This window comes from Mirounga leonina, unplaced genomic scaffold (genome assembly GCF_011800145.1).
Source record: "Mirounga leonina isolate KUSES-001 unplaced genomic scaffold, KU_Mleo_1.0 Mir_115, whole genome shotgun sequence".
In the NCBI taxonomy this organism is placed as follows: Eukaryota; Metazoa; Chordata; class Mammalia; order Carnivora; family Phocidae; genus Mirounga; species Mirounga leonina.
In genome coordinates, this window is record NW_023270268.1 from 76746185 (window position 1) to 76759893 (window position 13709).

The 13709-nt window shown below is 49.7% G+C and overlaps 1 protein-coding gene across 5 annotated transcripts in view; it reads left to right on the forward strand.

Moving 5' to 3' along the window:
- Positions 1 to 570: 570 nt before the first annotated feature.
- ST6GAL1 (ST6 beta-galactoside alpha-2,6-sialyltransferase 1) overlaps positions 571 to 13709 on the forward strand; it is a 119042-nt gene continuing 105903 nt past the window's right edge. The window contains exon 1 of one of the 5 annotated variants that reach the window (XM_034999797.1): positions 571 to 792. The gene's annotated coding sequence lies outside the window, so the exon portion shown is untranslated. Of the gene's footprint in view, positions 793 to 976; positions 1323 to 13709 lie in introns of those variants that run through there. The other 4 variants (XM_034999795.1, XM_034999792.1, XM_034999796.1 and 1 more) reach the window with 4 other exon arrangements.

Here is a 13709-nt window from a genome sequence, read left to right on the forward strand (position 1 = left end):
CAGACAGCTGGGGCCACGTGCCCCTTTTGTATTTGTGGCGTTCCAAAGCACCTAGTGCCTGCCAGGCCTGATGTCGGGAGGTTCTTGTCAAACCCCGGGAAAGAGATTTTGTGTTTTCATATTCTACATAAGAATAGTTAAGAGAGGTTAAGTGACTTGCTCAGGGTCACGCAGTCAGTCGGTGGCTGAGCCAGGATTTATAGTTCCCGCTTGAAAAGCCCGAGAGAGTGTGGGATTGAACCCTCCGGGACCTACGGAGTGGGGAGGTGAGCCAGCATTTGGGGGTCGCGGCCCAGCCGCCTCGCCCCTCCCCCTGTTCCTGCGTCCGGCCTCCTCAGCCGGAGGCAGGGGCCCAGCATCACGCAGTGCGCTCACCGGGCACCGCTCGTCCGGAGGCCCGCTTACTAGCGACCCCCGGAGGGCCACGCTAGTGGGTTTGGGGCGCCGTGTGACCGGGGACCCACCCCGTCGGCCCGACTATTTGCATAACGGAGGCCGTCGCTTCCCCCGCCCCTCTGCCGCGCTCTTCTCCCCTCCTTCACCGTCCCCTCCACCCCTCGGCCCCGGTCCCCCACCCGTCCCCAGCAGACCCTCCTGCCGGGACCTGGCGCCGGGCTCCCCGCGGCTGCGGGGAGCGGAGTCGGGCGGCACCTGGGGGCGGGGAGCGCAGGGCAGGGCCGGGCTGGGGAAGACGCCTAGGGCACTGCCCGGCGCTAACAAAGGGAGCGGCTGCCGGCCGGCGGGGGCGCGGAGCGGGCGGAGCCGCAGTCCGGGCGGCCGGGCGCGCAGCGAGTGAGTAGGGGTGCGCGGGGCGGCGGCGCGGCCCGGGGCCCGGGCGGAGGCGTGCGAAGGGGCGCGGGAGGGCGAGCGGGGCGGCGGGGCGCGCGGCGCCGGTGCCCTGCGCCGCCTCAGCCGTCTCGCCCGCGGGCCGGCCACCATTGGGGTCGGGGTGTCGCTGTGCTTGTCCCGGCCCAGGGACCGCCCTGGCTTCCCCCGGGCTCCGCGAGCCTGCGGACCCACAACAAACCCACGTGCGCCCCGCTTTCCCCACCGCCCCGTCGGTGAGGTGTGGGACGCCTCGCAGACTCCGGGGTCCCGCGTATTCCGGCAGCTGCATTTGCGGACCGAGAAACTGAGGCCTGCGGCGGGGGTGGGGGCTCAGGCACCATAACAAACGCACGTGCGCTCCGCCGCGGGATCCCGGCGCCTGGCTGGCCCTGCCAGGGCCGCCCGGCGGAACCCGGCCATTGTCTCAAGCCGCGGGGGAGGGAGCGGCGCTCGGGGCGCCTCTGGCCGGAGAGGACGACGGAGACACTGAAAAGGTACCACTTGGCCGTCAGACCAAACTGCCAGACTATAAAAGGGGGAAACGAAACTCAAAAGCAGTTACAAAGCTTACCCCAGGCCAAGAGCCTGTCCCCGGCTGTGGTGCATTACTTGATGCGACCAGGACAGCCTCTCACTTCCACCGCACGTCTTAAAGACCCGGGTTTGAATTAAGGGTCCATGGGTTCCCCTCCAAAAAAAAAAAAAAAAAAGACCGTGCCTAGCGCACCATTGTCCCTGCACTCTGGAGACTGGCCCTGCTGGGAGATGGCGAGCGCCTCCCCAGCCTGCAGAAAGAACGGTCCAATTTAAACAGCGCCCGGCGCGCTCTCGGTCTTCTTGGCCTTTTGCTTGCGCTTTGCCTTGTAGGTCCTTTCCTTGCGTCTAGCCAGCCCGGGGATCATTGGCCCCTTTTGGCTTGGGGCTTGTTATGTATTTTTACACGCAAGGCTAGCTGAGGCCTCTGGTTCTGGGGAAGGGTCGCTCGGATCTTCAGTTCTGTCAGTTTGAGAGAAATTCTGAGGTCCAGCGAGGAGAGGGCTCTTGTTTGTTTTGCTTTTTCTTTGCTTACATATGCTCTGCTCAGCTTGGCGGATTTTAGTTAATCAGGCCTGTTCCGGCAGTGGTGACGTGGGTGGGAGGGTGAATCGGTCTCACAGGTGATGGTGTTGGTGCAGAAGCAAGCCCCTCAGGTCGTGGGAGTGGGCGGCTGGCGTGGGCAGGAGCCGAGGCACCGCGGCCAGGTGCTTGCCCTGCCATCCGGCCGCCAGGACCTCTGGAAATTAAACCTGTCCCTGGGGAGAACTGGAGGGCCTTCAGCCCTACACCTCTGCTGCTGAGGATCCAGAGGGGATCTCGTGAACCCTCTTATTTTACAAGCTGGAAATGGAGACCTGGAAGGTGCAGCCACTTCCCCGAGTTGAAACCAAGTGACATCGGAAAGAGAGAGGATTTGAGTCCGGGTCTCCCAACGCCCACGCGGCCTCCAGGCCTTGCCAGCAACCAGAGGCGAAACCAGGATTCTGGGGTTGGTGTAAAAGTCTGTGACCATAGGCAGAACGGAGTTAAACAAAGAAAGTAATTCAGATTGAAGGCTGCACCCTTACATTATCCCTTTCAAAAGCTCTTTATTATCATTTAAGAAAAGACAGATTTAGTCGTTCTTGACTCTTCTCCTAGTCTTTCATAAGCTTAGTTATTTTTCTCTCTTTGCTGCCCTTTTCCCCTCAGACTGGAATAGGGCCAACTGTGGGGACTTAGATGTTTTGCCTCTCATCCCTATGCCAGGAGGCCTTTGTTTGGGCCCAAGCATTGGGCTGTTGACATTGGCTCCGCAGGGAAGAGAGTGTCTCTAAGCGGGCTACTCCTGAGCCACTTGTGGGAGAGCAAAGCATTGTTTTCATTGATTTTATTTAATTAAATTCTTTTTGAGAGTTCCACGGAAGCAGCTGCCTATTTTTATGTTTGGCAGAGGAAAAGTTGGAAAACCAAAAAAACACTTCAGGTCTGGGTTTCCCCAAAGCTAGTGTGCTGTTTTGTCCTGTCCCTTTTACCTCCTGGCTACACTTGTTTCTTTTCCTAGGGGTTCTAGAGGGTTTCATTTTTGTGGTATTCCCACAGGGCACTTGAGTAAAGTTTTATCAGGATGCTCGCCTTATAAGGAACTTCTGAAATCCCCTGGCCAGACCCTTTTCTTTTCCAGATGGGAAAACTGAGGCCCAGAGACATGCAGCCAGGTATCTGCTTTTAGTGTCTCTTTTTGTGTAAAAGAGTTGTTATTGGTACCCCAGAGTAAAGTCAGAGTTATGATGGTTGTTATAACAACACCCTTTAAGTCAGAGAATGAATTCCTTAGGGATTTAAATAGGTGTCGGTTATTAAACAAAGCCATGGATCCCAATGGTCGCTATGGTAAGGAGTATTAACAGTCATCATCAGGGATCAGTTTTCCTTAGTATTTACTAAATGGTTTACTTTCCCCTTGTCCTGGCCTCCTGCATGTTCCCCAGTCTATTGCTTGCTTGCCCGGTAGGGAGCTGCTTTGAGTATCCTCGTATAGCAAAAGGCAGCAAGAAGTCGGAAGACAGAGACCCCACTTAGCTTTTTGTGCTACTTATCTTCCCGGGCTGTAGTTTCCTCCCTGTACAGTGAAAGTCCTTCCTGCCCAGTCTCTGCACAGGCTGTACTAGTGGGATGGAAGATGCTTAGGCCTTGGAATCAGAAGAGTGGGGTTGAGTCAACCCTTCTCTCCTGGGTTCCTTGAGGATAGGATTGTATAACGTGAGGGGAAGAATGGGTATGTGTCTCCTGGACTTGTTTTGGGTATCAAGTCACGTGACACAGGCTTATGATTGCTCAGAGCTCTTGGCAGGCTTGGGTACTCACCAGCTTTTTAAGTGGTAGAGAACGTTGGTGGGAGAGTAACCGCAGAGGATAAGCCCTCTGCTCAAATTAGGAGACCCTATCTAGTGAGCAAAGAAGTGTGAACGTCTGCCAAATTGTAAAGTTGTGAAGTACGTGTGATTCTAAGGTAAAAAAACCTAGTACAAAACAAATAAAAAGCGAAACTATAACATTCATGCCCAAGTTATGCAGTCTAAAGTGATCCCATTCTATTCATTCCATATTTACTGACCAGCAGGCAGGCTTGGGGTGGGGTCCTATGCTGACCTGGAGTAACAAAGAAGCAGATCCGTTCTTTGCCCTATCACCCTTGCTCAGAACACATTTGGATCTCCCTTAAGAAATTGTCCTCAGAAACCCACAGAAAATAGATTTAATTTATCTCAATATTGACCTGCGGGGGGGTGGGGGTGGGTTATGAGTCAAACCAAAAACTGAGTTGGGGAAAAACACCTTATTCTTGTTTGTATGCATGTATACTGAAATGACGTGATAGCATTCTGGTGTCAATAGCTGGACTTTTTATAGTCTTATCTGTAACAGGAGCATTGTAAGCAATGCAGTTTCAAAGTCATTACTAGGGTAATGGGTAGGGTTCAGGGTAGCCTTTGGAATCCATTTGGTGATTTAAATTTTATTTATTCAGGGCATCTGGGTGGCTCAGATGGTTAAGCGTCTGTCTTCGGCTCAGGTCATGATCCCAGAGTCCTGGGATCGAGTCCCGCATTGGGCTCCCTGCCCCTTGGGGAGCCTGCTTCTCCCTCTGCCTCCCTCTCTCTTTCTCCCTCTCTCTCTCTGTCTCTCATGAATAAATAAATAAAATCTTAAAAAAAATAAAAATAAATTTTATTTATTGTTCTGATTATAAAAATCAAGTACGCCCATTGAGGACAATTTGGAAAGTACAAAAAAGTATAGAGAAACAGAAAAATATTCCATCATTCAAAGGTAACCACTGTTAACATCTGGCAATTTTCCCACTGTTTTTTTTTTTTTTTTTCTTTTCAATGGATTTGTTTTCTCTAAATGGTTGAGTACATGGGGCGCCTGGGTGGCTCAGTTGGTTAAGCAACTGCCTTCGGCTCAGGTCATGATCCTGGAGTCCCGGGATCGAGTCCCGCATCGGGCTCCCTGCTCAGCGGGGAGTCTGCTTCTCCCTCTGACCCTCCCCCCTCTCATGCTCTCTCTATCTCATTCTCTCTCTCAAATAAATAAATAAAATCTTTAAAAAAAATATTAAATGGTTGAGAACATGCTGTATGTGCAGTTATCTCTTGCCTTTCTTGCTTAACCTTCTCAGATACACATGTCATGGTCTACGTCAGCATTAAAGCTGCGTCCTTCATTTATCACCCATATCAGCTGCTCCCCACGTCCCAGGTCACGTGGCCCATGGGATCTGATCACTCCAGTGATATTTCAGTGAGGGCCTGTAGAGGAAGGAGCCTCCAGCATCTTTCCCCTAGCCCGACCTGCCTCAAGTGTTCAAACTCCGGCCATTTTTTTTTTTTTTTTTTAAGAGAGAGAGACCGCAGGCACGTGAGGGTGGAGGGGGAGAGGGAGAGAGAGAATCTTAAGCAGTCTCCACACCTAGCACGGAGCCTGACACAGGTCTCCATTCATAACCCTGAGATCATGACCTGTGCGGAAACCAAGAGTCGGATGCTTAACCGACTGAGCCACCCAGGTGCCCTCGAACTCCAGCCATTTTTATGTAATTTTTTTATTTTAGAAAAAGTTTAAAGTATAAGATGAAGGGGCAAGGGTCTTACATGTGACCTTGGGTTCTAGTCCTGCTCTTGTAACTTCCAACAACTTGAACAGTTTCTCCCTCAGCGGGGAGCCTGCTTCTCCCTCTCCCTCTGCCTGCCGCTCCCCCACTTGTGCTCCCTCTCTCACGCATGATTTCTCTCTCTCTCTCAAATAGATAAATGAAAGTCTTAAAAAAAAAAAAAACTCAGTAAATTCCATTATAACTGCCGCTTTACAAACCTGCCTTTTTCACTTTACTGTACGTATTGGAGCTCTTTCCCTATCAGTGTATACAGATATTTTTCTCATAGCTGCATTACACTCCATACGATGATGTTTACTTAACCATAAAAATGTTCCATAAAAATATATTTTGAAGTGTATTTAGACCTTGACATATGGAACAATGGTTGTGTCAGTTTAAGCCAACCCATTAAGCTCTGGGAAGGGTGGCGAGGGAACAGATGGGCACAGGGACACTGAGGACCACACCCTGGGAAGCTGAAACGAAGGACTCCTGGGAAATTACTAAGAGGCTGACTGTTTGGACGGGGTTATTTTTGGAGAAGCCTGCCTGCTTGCGTGCCCGAGGCTGCGAGGGCAAGACACTGAGCTGCGTCATCACCTTCTCCTCCTCCTTGCACTGTCCCCGGCACTGCCAAGTTTGTTTCTGTTCCCAGGGCCCTGAGGAGAGACCCAGGGGGAAGCCTGGAAGTGGAGGGAGAGTGATGGAGGAGGGGGAAAGGAAGGAGAGGAGTATTTGATATCAGGCCTGGAGGAGGGAGTACCCCAGTGCTACTCGGCTCTGCCTGATCAGACCCATCTGGAGTGTTCTGTTTCCCTGGCTCCCATACAGATCATGGTAAAATGCAGCACACCCAGAGATGGGCTACTTGGAAGACGGAATCTTAGGCCACCCTATTGGAAGTGGGATGAATGCGGAAACTGGGCTTTCTAGCCTGTAGGAAATAAGAAGAGGCACCTTCTTCACGTGGAGAGAGGTCCAGAAACCCCCTGGTGGTTGCTTTGGAGGGGAGAACCAGCACGGGTTGGGGAAGACGTGGTGGCATGGCAGATAAGGAACAGCTTACTCATCAGAGCTGTCCAGTCGTGGAACGAGCTATGTCACAGGGCAGCGAACTCCCTGTTGGGGGGAGCATTCACGCAAACGTTGCACGTGAACTTGTCTGCCATCAGAAGATTCCTGCCTTGCAGACCCGGTTGACCCAAATGCCTGCGAAGAAGGCCCCTTCCAGGGGCGCCTGGGTGGTTCAGTTGTTAAGCGTCTGCCTTCGGCTCAGGTCATGATCCCAGGGTCCTGGGATCGAGCCCCGCATCGGGCTCCCTGCTCGGCGGGAAGCCTGCTTCTCCCTCTCCCACTCCCCCTGCTTGTGTTCCCGCTCTCGCTGTGTCTCTCTCTGTCAAATAAATAAATAAAATCTTTAAAAAAAAAAAAAAAAAAGAAGGCCCCTTCTGACTTTGAGAGTCTATGACCGTGGGGCAGGCAGCAGAACGAGGCAAAGTAGGGCTGCGGGGTTGGGGCACATTATGGGGGATGTAACCAGAGCAGCTCTCACCTGCTTTGTAAAGGTGGAAAAAAAAATGGATACTTTCAAAGGAGGCTTAACCATTGTTTCCCCTGGATCTTGGCAACCCTCCTCCCGTTCTGTCCTTGGCTTCAGCCTACTTGACTTTATAGTTATAAATTATTTCCACAGTAATAAATATATCACATACACTTTAGATGACCAGGAAATCTGGCAACCAGAAAAGAACTACATGTCCCAGGAGGATGATTGTAAATTTTTTTTCATTACAGTCTTTCTAAATCTGCATCCATCTCCTGGTTTCCCTAGCACAGTGGTGAGATGTCATTCAGCTTTAATTTTAGCAACACTCTACCCTTTGCAACCTCTTGAAGGTCCTCTGGGCTAGAGTTGACAGCACCCACCATATTTAATGCTTGTCCCTTTCTTTCCTGAGGATGAGGAAGAGCCTCTTGGACTTAAGTGTTAGTCGAGTCTTGGTGAGGGCAAAGTAGCAAGTTTACCATGTTCTGGGCTTTTGCTGGGCTCCTGGCCCTGATGAAGCACTGTGTATGTTTTCTTATCCAGTCCTCATAGCGACACTCCGTGTCTTGGTATCATTAGCTCCATTTTGCAGATGAGAAAACTGAGCTTCGGAGAGGGATATAGACTCACCCAAAATTCCACTGCTGCTAAGGACAGAGGCTGGTATGGGGTAGCTTTTTCTCTGTGTTACGTTACAGGTTTTTCTTTTTTTTAAAGATTTTATTTATTTATTTGAGAAATGAGAGAGAGAGAGCACAAGAGGGGGGAGCGGGAGAGGGAGAAGCAGACTCCCTGCTGAGCCCGGAGCCCGATGCGGGACTCAATCCCGGGACTCCAGGATCATGACCTGAGCCGAAGGCAGTCGCTTAACCAACTGAGCCACCCAGGCGCCCACATTACAGGTTTTTCCACTGCTAATAATTCTAAGTCCTTTGAGTCTGAGACAGTGGTTCATTCCTAGTTTCACTGGGGGCTTGGCTGAATTTCTCCCTAGAGGGGCCGATGGAAGCTTTCTATCTTTCCCCTGAGAACATATGAAGGAAAGAATTCATGGGAGAGTCATGTGTGGATAGCATTTGCTCATTCCCCTTTTTGGTAAGAGTTTGTGTCAAGCCTGGTTTACCCTTTTAAAAAACTTTTTGCTTGTCCTTTAAAGCTGGGATATCCACCTGACTCATTATCTGGTTATGACTGGGCATAAACCCGCTGGTGGTGAGTATGGCCACAGACTGGGGGTTACCACTGCTCGGCTCCCTCACATGCCTTTAGCTTGTAAATGCAGCTCAGTATAGGCATGGTGATGGGCTTATCTTGCACCTGTGGTTCTAGGCTCTCAAACAGTTTCTTCTCTTTTGGAGTTTATTCTACATTAATTTACTCTTCAAATATTTATTGAGTGCCTATTATGTGCTAGTCATTGTGCAAGGCATTAGGAATATTTACATAAAGGGCACATGTTGTAGATAACATGCACACACGCATTCAGTGTAACGAGCAGGGCTTTGGAGGTCAGCGGCACAGACTTCCTGTGTCACCCTCTTCCTCTTAGAGCCCTTGCTTTGTTCATTCATTCAACAAACTTTGAATGTCCACTGTAGCTTGTGTACAATGTGCATTTTTAGAACAGAGACCCCAACATTCCCATAGTTCTGTTCTTCAGTCGGAGGAGGGCATGCAGATGTTAGTTGCGATACTGCGTGATAAATGTCATGAAGTGGGGAAGAAGGTGTAGTGAGTTTGAGAAAGCTTTCTGGGGCAGGTGACACCTAAGCTGGGTCTTGGAGGGCAGGAGCTGTTAGCCTCCAAGGAAAGGGCATTTGAAGGAGAAGGGGCTGAGGGAGCAAAAGTGTGGGGTGAAAAATGGCTCACTGCATGTGGGGGGAACCACTAGCAGGTTGGTGTTCCTGGAAACGAGCGCGTAGGTCAGGAAGTGGTGGGGATGGGGCTGGACCATTACCTGCATTATCTATAATTTTCATAACTTCCCTATGTGGGATATGTACCATTATCATGCCCATTTAGTAGGTGAGGAATCAAAGGCTGAAGCAGGTTCAGCGCTAGGGAACAAATTGAGGTGCTTATACTTGAATGTAGGCCTAATCAGCTCCCGCAACAGTGCCTGCAGAGACAGGCTGGGAAGGTCTGGCTTGCTGGCTAAGGTGCTTGTTCCTTCTCTTTTCATCTTTTAAGGATAATATCCTGCTGAATCTTCTTCCTTCCACCTGCATCATAGTGTTTTCCAACATACAGTTTAAACTGGGACTAGTGGGGCTGGTGTTGAAGGCTTCCTCTGAGTATTGGTTCTAGTTAATGCCCTCCTTTTCATTCAGAAAATCAGTACTCCAGAAGTCTTCAAAGAAAACCTTTATGTGCCTAACCATATATGAAAAGGGAGAGGAAGATCCATGCCCTTTCTCAAAAGTTCCAGGTTCATTTAGTAGCCCAAGCATTACCTGTGAATGTTTAGTTCCAATAAACCCTTGGGGACTGGAGAAGGAGCAATCAGTCTGGGCTGGAAGAGTCTGGAACAAGTGGGTCTTGGGCTGTTCCTTTAAGAATGAGTAGGATCAGGAAAGTGGATGACTCACAGATGACCTATGAGTAAAATTATTCTGTCTCTCCCAATGAAAAATGGGATCCCATTGGCCTATTCTCTGCATCTCCCAAGCTAATTTCTGGCTTGGAGTTGGCTCTTGGGTTGGAGAGACAGTATCCATTCAAGCCTTCAAATAAAGTTTTTTGAAAAGCAACCAATAGAGAGCTCAGAGACAAGACGATCAAACTATGGAATGAAATAAAGAATAAGGAAACAAATGACGATACAGACATCACTATGGAAAAGTTACTAAAAAACCTAAATTGTTCGAGAGGAAAGTCTTGAGGAGAATCACAGTATATGCCGAGAACGATAAGGAAGTTAATCAGAGAAAATCAGAGATCTAAAAGTCCTCCGGAGGCGATCTCTCAGAACGGTAATTGGGGCATCTGCAGAGACACATGTCACTTCTGCTCACGGTCTGTTGACCAAAACGTGGACACACCTGAGTGTAAAGGCGGCTGGGAGAACATCTCCAGCTGGGGGGCTGGGCCCCCTCTGAAAACTCTGGTTTCAGGAAGGCCTTGGAAAATGGATATGGAAGCCATTTGTCTCTGTGCAGAGCAAAAAGTCCTGTTGGCCTCAGGCTTGATCAGCAACAGGAGAAAACTTGAGAACATGGAGAAGAAATATTCACAGCACTCTGAGGGAAAGGCAGTGTGACTGAAGACTTCTGCATTGAAGTAACTCACTACACCAGGATAAGGCAGGTGGCCAGTTCTCATGTGTGCAAGAACTCAGGGAATATGGCACAGAGGAGCACTTTTTGGGAAAACCTACTTGCCGATGAAAAGGATGAATCCAAAGTACACTTAGGAAGGCATGGTTAAGGGTCATTTTGTGAGCCCCTTCCTTTTTTTTTTTTTTTAAAGATTATTTATTTATTTAGTTTAGAGAAAGAGAGTGTGGTGAGCCCTTAATCCAGTCAAATAGAGAGACGTGAAGCAAGGGTTGGCAGGAAGGCTAAGGAATTGAATGTGAGAAGTAGCAAGAAAGTGAGGGAAGTGGATGGCTGGGGGAGGACGGGGAGCATGCCTATGTGCTAACTTTCCCGCTCTCATACTGTCTAAAGAGAAAAAGTCATGGCTCCAACATTTCAACTCATTCTTTTCTTAAACTTGGAGGGATCTTTAAGGAAATAGTATCTGTTTTGGTGGAGAAACATTTATGAGAAGCCCAGCTTTTTTTAAATTTTACTTTTCTGTAGAATGGAAATAAAATACAATTTAAAAATAAAAAAATAGCTATTTTATCAAGCATTCCAGCCATCCTTGTTTCATGCATGCTGCCCTCCTCCACGCTTCTATCCACATGTTAATGTAGAGACATGTAAGCAGTGATATTAATCTATTTTTTTTTTTTCTGGATAGTGGGATCTTGGGTGGCTTTTAGTTCTGTATAATTTTGTGTTAGGCTATCAAAAGGTATTGTTGGGGTGCCTGGGTGGCTCAGTCGGTTAAGGGTCCGACCCTTGGTTTCAGCTCAGGTCATGATCTCAGGGTCTTGACATAGAACCCCGCGTGGGGCTCCATGCTCAGCACAGAGTCTGCTTGTCCCTTTCTGTCTGCCCCCCCCACTCACGCTCCCTCCCTCGCTCCCTCTGTCTCTCAAATAAATAAAATCTTAAAAAAAAAAAGGTATTGTTAAATACTGATGCTCAGGGTGTGGAGAGCAGGTGGGAGATACAATGGATGAACAAGACATTGTCTTTTCATGGGGAAGTTGGCGAGTCAGTTACATGAACACTGAACTCTAGGCAGAATGAGACACTGTAAAACAGATGACTCAGTGGGTGGCGGGGCCCAGAGGATGAAGAGGAAGGTTTCACCAAGGAGATAGAGTTTGAACTGGATGCTAAAGAATGGAAAGAGTTCTGATGGGTGGAGAATGGGAGAAGAGCATCCCTGGCCCAGCGTGCCAGGTATGATGGACCGTATCTCTAGGCTGCCCAACAGCCCTATTATAGAATGGGCATAATTATCCCTATGGTACAGATGGGGAAACTTGAGGTTAAGAGAGAGAGATTTATTTGCCCACAGTTGCACAATGGGAGACTGTGACTTGAACCCCCTGAGCTGCCTGCACGCCAAAGCCCCTGGTTTTTCTACCACGCTATGATTTGTGGTGAACAGAAGACCAGAAGTGGCCACCTTTGTGCAACATAAAATATAAAAATACAACTAATTATAAAAAATATTTGTTATAGATAAAGACTTTCTAGATAACTATACTTCATATATTTTACCTACATGGAGACTTATGAAATATAAATCTCTTTTCCATGTAAATTTCAGGTAAATATAAGAGCCTAATTATGGTCCAGACTGTAGTTGTGTGTAACCTCAAGCTGCTTAGTCCTAACCCTAATTTCCTTATCCATAAAAGGGGATAATAATTGTGGGGCTGCCTACCCTCAGATTTGTTTTTATGTTCAAATGAGATCATAGATGTGAAAAGATGGCGAAGAATAAAAGAGCCACACAGAAGCGTTTGTTATTGCTGGCACACCTCTTGCCCTTCTGAGAACTTAGAGACATCTGTTCGAGCACCCACAGGTGTCCATATAAACTCCCACAGTCACGGACATGCTCCCTGCAGTCTTGCCCCAAACCACTTGGTCACCAGGCAAGAAGCTGCGCTCTCCTGACTCAGACAAGCAGCTGGGGGCTATGAGGGGAGGCGGTGGAGAGGGAGGGAGGCAGGTCCTCTGTCTGGGTCTCCTGCCTGCCTTCCTGGTTGCTGGCAAAGTCTGGGCCAGAGCTGAGTCGGGGCAGCTGTGAACAGCGTGGTGAGTTATCCAGGGCAGAGGAGGGTGTCCCAGACACGCCAGGCCACGGGACAGAATGTTGGAGCTGCGAGGCGAGCAGGCCCCTGCCAGGTCTGCCTGGTAGAGGCTTGTGGTCTGGAAAAGGGACAGGAGGGACAGAGATGCCAGGGGCTTCTGGAGCAGGCTTTACTTTTCAGGAGTGCTGATGAGAACAAGGCGGGGCCCTGGCCTCAGAGAAATTGGTCTCCAACACAATACATCAGGATGGGCTGGTAGCCAGACCTCAGGACTGAGCTAGTGTGGCCTGAGGCAACTCACATTTTGCCCCAGGAAGGATTGGGATTTTTGAGGTTCTGGAGTGGGGCCTACCATGCCACTAGGGGGCGGTGGGGGGCGGTCCAAAAGCCCTGTTGTGTGTGTTGTGTGGAGGGTGATGGGTGGTTCTAGAGAGAACCAAGCTACTCCTTACTGCTGAAGAAACCAATTTCTTTATCCTATTGGTCTCTCAGCTATGTTGACACAGGCTTTTTAGCTCCGCATTAGCTCAGGATGGGCCCCTCCAGTTGCTGGCACCTTCAGCAAAGAGAAGACCTTTCATCTAGGACACCATACTCCTGGGTTACGTGAAGTCAGCTCTGTTAGACAGTGGCCCCCTGGATGGCAGGATGCTGACTGGGCTCTCAGCACAGCCCCAGCCCAGCACAGTTCCCAGCCGTCCCCGGGCTCGCCCTCTGCCCCCCGAGACCAGGATGCAGTCAACCCCAGTGAGCTTGAGCTGGTGCTCTCTAGGGAAGGTCAAGGTGTGAGAGCACAGTGGGAGATGCAGGAGCCCAGGGTGGGGAACACTCAGGCCAGTCCTTTTTCACCCGTCACTTCTGGCCTTGGAAGTGAGACCCAAGCAGCAAGATGAAATAGGAAATGTTCTCTGGGCTGATCCGTGGAGCTGAGCCCTAGGGCAGGTGGAGTCACATTTAGGACCTTGCTCTTCTTTTTCTTATCCTGTTGGGAACCAGGGTCATAGGAATTTGTCCCAGGTGAGAAGGGGGCAGGGCATTGAAGGAGCTCTGACAAAAGCAGTTGGGTTGGACCCTCATTTATCCAAGCAGACAGCCTTTGTCAGTTGTCTGGTGTTGGGAGGATGCTGGCCCGGGGCCTGAGCTGGGGGTGGTTAATGACAGTGTTAGGAATAAATCCCCAGAAGATGCTTCCTGCCAGAGGGCTTGTGGCGGTTCCTTTTTTTGCTCTACACAATGAACATTTTATTCTGGCCTATAAATCCAGAGGAGAGGAAAGA